This window comes from Lithobates pipiens, unplaced genomic scaffold, assembly GCF_037356315.1.
Source record: "Lithobates pipiens isolate NorthernLeopardFrog02 unplaced genomic scaffold, aLitPip1_a1.2 Scaffold_13, whole genome shotgun sequence".
In the NCBI taxonomy this organism is placed as follows: Eukaryota; Metazoa; Chordata; class Amphibia; order Anura; family Ranidae; genus Lithobates; species Lithobates pipiens.
The window spans coordinates 348,239,465-348,245,486 of NW_027507718.1; the positions used below are offsets into that span (position 1 = coordinate 348,239,465).

Below are 6,022 nucleotides of genomic sequence, written 5' to 3' on the forward strand. Positions count from 1 at the left end.
GCAGAAAAAAAAGAAAATAACACATTTTTGTGTTAACTGGTAAACAAAAAAGAGTCCAAATTGAGAAAAGTTGTAGTTAGATTCAGATTGGTAAACTGAAAAGTCCATTTGGCCCAGTGAGTATTTGTGGGATTGTGCCAACTTCTGTCACAACTAATCAGACCTGTTATCATGTAATATATCACCCAGATCTTGTGCCCCATGCTTATCTCTTCTGTGCCATGTTACTACATAAATTATGCAAACCAAAAGCCCTATGCTAATGGCGACATTTGAAATGGACCATGGGTATGTGTCCTGGTTCAGCAAAGTGCTGTTATGAGGTAAACATTCAGTGGGTGGAACATGTACATGCAGGTCTGCCATGTACCCTATAGCAAGAAATCACATATCACAGCTCATTTATATCAGAAAAATAATTTGTGGTCTTAATGCACCCAATATTTCTAAATACTAAAAAGCAGCTCAAATAGCACTCATAATGATTCCTCATGCTACTTCTGACTTACCAATTTGGACCCATCCAAAACTGCTCTCCTATACCAATCTATAACAACAAGGCCTGGGGTTTGCCCAGGAAAAATCCAAGCCTACTTACCACCAGCTCGCAGACAACCAAATTGACCTGTCTAACAGTACATTAAAAACAGGGGTTTAGTCCACACACATTTGCAAACGCATGCGTAAGCCACAGAGCCTCGTCAAGGCACCCTTGTATCTGTGGTCCTAACACTAAAGTATGAGTGTCCCCACAGTGGAGGCACATGCATTCTAATGGATAGATGAGGTCAGGTGGACTGAACAGGAGCCCACCCCTTCTTAAAGGTACATGCAGTACACCAAACACCCAGCATGTAGCACAATGGCTGCAAACGTGTTGGTGCATTGCTGCACCAATACAAATACGATATGAAAAAACTTGCCACCACCCTCATCTATAGCTGGCTATAGCAGTAAGTGGCATTGGAAGGCTAAATCAGGTAACAACAAGGCCTGGGGTTTGCCCAGGAAAAATCCAAGCCTACTTACCACCAGCTCGCAGACAACCAAATTGACCTGTCTAACAGTACATTCTTCATACCAATCTATAACCTAATTTGGTTCCCCCAAAACTTTGCCCTTCTATTGATGATCCTACTCTACAATTGTCCCTAAAACAATGGGACAAAATATTAAAGTTGACTTATATCTCCACATCTTTCACTTACAGGTATTATAATCCTTTGTTCCCTCATTCATACCCTCTGCTTTTCTTTGGTGGTCAAACAAAGGCATAAAGTATATACATGCACTTTAGGCAGATGTCCTGTTTATGGAAAATAAAATTGAAACAATATTCTGACAGGAAAAAAAAAGGCATGCGTCCCTAACCAAGCTGACAGAACTATGCCAAGTCGTGTGCCCAAATCCTAATATCAATTACATCAGAAAAATAATAGTAAACCTGAGAATGGTATTTAAAAAATTAGCAGAATAAAATACGTCATCTAAAAAGTCTGGTGCAGGAGTGGACGAGATCTATGTTCTATGGCTGTGGTATTCAGAGCGCCTACAGCTCCGTACTGATCAGGTAGATGCCTGAGCTTCAGTATCAAAACTATTGTCAACTTCTGAGCAGGAGTCCTCCCGAGCAGGAGTCAGATGAACCAGAAGAAATGTCAATGGCACAGGTAGTTACATAAATGTCAATGTGATTTTCTGTTATTGTGGTTGCTGTGTGACTATTGCAAAGAAGTAATATATAATATTAAGTAATAAGTAAAATGATAAAACATATATTTGCTATATTTTGCTAACATTTATTTTGTATTCCACTCACAGGAACTTGCCACCAATGAGGACGTATATGCACTCCAATACCACCACTCCACAGGGCCAAAAAGAGGAAGAATCTTGAATATGCCCCATGTTCCTTTCTCTCAAAGACAACTGCTGCCCCTCAAAGAAAGCACAAGAATCCCTGTGCTGTCAGAGGAGAGGAGACATGTCATTTGTTGTTACTAAGTAGGAACAGCGATATGTCTCCTCTCCTACTCAGTCCTTTCCCCATACAGTTAGAACACACATTTACCCCTTGATCGCTCCCTAGTGTTAACCCAGTCGCTATCAGTGACATTTACACAGTAATCAGTGAATTTCTATAGCACTGATCACTGTTTAAATGTCAATGCTCCCAAAAATGTGTCAAAAGTGTCAGATTTGCCTGTCACAATGTCACAGTACTGCTAAAAATCGCAGATCACTGCCATAACTAGTAAAACAAAAAAAAAGAAAGCCATAAAAATGTCATAAATCTTTCCCATAGTTTGTAGACACTATAAGTTTTGCGCAAACCAATCAATATACTTGCTTATTGCAATTTGTTTACTCCATACTCATTCACATGGGGGCAGAATCTGGGGTGCCCCTTGTTAAAGGGGGCTTCCATATTCCAATAAGCCCCCTGCCTGCAAACCCCCACAACCACAGCTCAGTGCTGTGGAGACGAGGCCCTTGTCCCCATCAACATGGGCCCCCCCAGAGCCCCTCCTGCCCCAAAGCACCCACCCCCCATGATTCAGGATGGGGGGCACTTGTCCAGCCCCCTTTTCTTACCTGCTTGCCTGCATGCTAGGATAAGTGTCTATTATGAATTTTGTTTTTTGTTTTTTTTTATTTGGCATGGGGATTCCCCTCAAAATCCATACTAGACTCGAAGGGGCTTAATTTTTCATTGCCATCAATTCTTTTTTTTACATTCAGCTGTCAGCAGGCATGTTTTTTACTGGTTATTAAGAATGCCAGTGGCCGCTCGCTCCTTAAAAAACAGCTATTTACAGTGTTAGTTAAGGACGCCAGCTACCACCAGCGGTAAATTACCACAGGCTTTTACTACTAAATACAGCATGACTCGTGCATGTGGCATTTTAGTAGCATTTTCAAGTGAATGCCAAAAAACATTTTGAAAAACGCTGTGCAGTACCTTACTGCATACTCAAATGCGGCAAGATACCCCATTGTGAATGGAGCCCACTGACTATAAATCTAGAAATGTTCAATAGCAATGTATAGGATGCCAGAAACTAGCTGTCAGCAAACATTGTGTGATTTATGCCCAAGTGTTATTGGGCATATAACACTTGGTGTATATGGTGTATAACTCCAAGTGTCTCCAATGCTGCGTACACACGATCATCCATGGACACCACTTTGAACGTTCTTCCCCACATCCACGTATAAAAAATCGTATTGAGCAGACACCACCGCCATTAACACCACACTATGGAACCCCTTGTAATTCCAGTAGCAAGACCCAGACGATTGCCCCTCCACAGTTGGGAAAGTCCCAACGGGCAGTGAACTGGGATGCCACAGTCTGCCATTCTTGTGGTGTGGAAGGAAACTGTGGAGTCAAACACAAAGAAAAAAGATTATAAGTACTTAAAAAAATAAAAAAAAAATTCTAACAAATTAAACCGAAACATTTTGTAACAGCAGTAAAATATTTTTATAAGTCGTCTTTCAAAAAATCTAATATAAGGCCCAATTCTCAGATTCCTCACACCTCTGATGGCCCATGGAACATAATTTATGTGGGTGGGGGGGGAGGGGGGGTTCTAATTAATTAGAAGACCACACATTACACCTGAAGACATTTAAAAGAGGGTGGGGGGGGGTTCTAATTAATTAGAAGACCACACATTACACCTGAAGACATTTAAAAGCAGGTGAGGGGGGGTCTAATTAATTAGAAGACCACACATTACACCTGAAGACATTTAAAAGAGGGTGGGGGGGGGGTTCTAATTAATTAGAAGACCACACATTACACCTGAAGACATTTAAAGAGGGCGGGGGGGTTCTAATGAGTTTGATGAAAAAAGGGGTTCGTCATCCTGAGATAATTCCCGAAATCCTCAGGATTATTCTCACGGAGCAAAGGCATATGTGAGAATTGGTCACACCGGCGCAGACAATTCTTCGTTCATGAACTCCTCCTCGCCCTGTTCATGGACTGGGCTCGGGTCAAAGTATTAACCCCAACACCAAGCCCCCATACAGCATGAACTCGAGAACGAGTACATCCATGCTCCATGGCTTCAAAACGGTTGGCTGGTCAAACAAACTTAACCGAACGCACTGAAGAACAGCAAGGCCTATGAAGAACGACCTGAAAAACAGGAACGAGTGGAGCAGAAGCGCCTGCGAACAGGTACGAACTTATCCACACGCACTGAAAAGCAGATACAAACCTCACAAGCACAGACTGAACTGCAGAAAACGATTGAATTAAGCTGAAGTCTGAAAAGCGCAAATTGTCTCTACCCAAACTTCTACTAACACGAGATGATACACACGAGATTAGCAGAAGGAGCCCAAAGGGTGCCGTACTGGGTCTTGAACTTATTTTTTCTAATCCAGTTGTACGTGCTGTACATCATAGCATTAGAAACCGCCGGACTTTGAGTGTTCGTGTGTGGCCAAGTCTGTTCACTTGAAAGTCCAGCGGGCCTCAGCTGGAAAGTCCGGCGGATTGCTTGCGGACCAAGTCCGCCGGATAATCCGATCGCGTGTACACGGTACAACGCACACTGATTGTAAATAAAGTAATTTTCAGGTTCACTGTATAGGATGGTAGAAACTACCACTCTTTGCACAGACTGCATATGCATATTTGACTCAATATAAATATAGCAGTTTTCAACAATCATCAGCTACTAACCCTTCCTGCACAGACTCTGTCATCTATCCCTTTCCATATATAAGTTTTATATATGATGGTAGTGAGCAGAGCTTCACCTCATTCACTAAGCTAAGAGAAATTCCCCTGCAAAGTTAACAACCTTTAGTAAATCAACCCCACTTTGTCTCTATGTTTAGGTGGCCACGTCAGCAGAATAGCAGGACATTGCTTCCTCATGTACAGTAATAGCTGTCCTCTTAATGACTCATGATCTAATGGTGATCTGATGACTGGTGGGAATATGTTTATGACAAAGTAGGAGAGATTGAGGAATCACATAGCCACGGAATAAACAAGGAAAAAAACATAGCACTGCAGCTCTTAAGAATATTCTTTAGAAAGCCCCAAGGGGAACTACAAGAACACGATAAAATCTCATTCCACATCTTGTGAGAATAGAAGTCAGAGGTACAATGCCTTGGCTGTTCTTAAACTTTGGATATACACTAATAAGCCCTAACTTTATGACTACTGACCAGTTAAGTGAATAACTGATTATTTTGTTATAATGGCATCTGGAAATTGGAGGGCTATATCAGGAAGCATATAAACATGTCCCAGAAGTTGATGTGTTGAAAGCAGAAAAAATGGGCTTCACAGTTTGTTGTGTATGGGGCTGCGTAGATGTAGATCGGTGCCCAGGCTGACCTATGTCCACAGTCAAAAGCACCTACAGTGGGCATATGAGCATCAGAACTGGACCAATGAGCAATGGATATAGGTGGCCTGGTCTGATGAATTATGTTTTCTTTTACAACATATGGATGAACGCGTGCGTCACTTACCCGGGGAAGAGATGGCACCAGGATGCAGTATAGGAAGGCAAGCCAGCAGAGACAGTGTGATGCTTTGGGCAAGCTTCTCATGGGAAACCTTGGGTCCTGCCTTTGATGTGGATGTCATTTGACATATGCCACCTACCTAAATATTAAAACCATTCATGGAAACAGTATTCCTTGATGGCAGTATACTGTAGCTATCAGGCTATAGAGCAGGAGAGCCTATGCATGGTCACGTTAGGAGAAATCCAACACAAAGTACATTTTTAGGGTACTGCTTAGGCCAAATTGACATCCCTAGATGTTCTATGATCTTCCCTTTTAGAGTTCAGGTCCAATTTAACCAACCTCTTGTCTAGAGTTTAATAGGTAAGGGAATATTAAACCAAAACCCAATTTATTTATTAGCTATTCAATAGTCACAGGTAGCTGAAAATGAATATGAATGCATACATTTTTGAAGAAGATGATGTAGTTTGACACTGGTTGGCCTGACACAGCCCTAATCCTGGGGTTGTGG

The 6,022-nt window shown here is 41.9% G+C and overlaps 1 protein-coding gene across 2 annotated transcripts in view; it reads right to left on the reverse strand.

Moving 5' to 3' along the window:
* Positions 1-6,022, reverse strand: part of ASIC5 (acid sensing ion channel subunit family member 5) — a 98,502-nt gene that overhangs the window by 90,321 nt on the left and 2,159 nt on the right. The window lies entirely within an intron of this gene.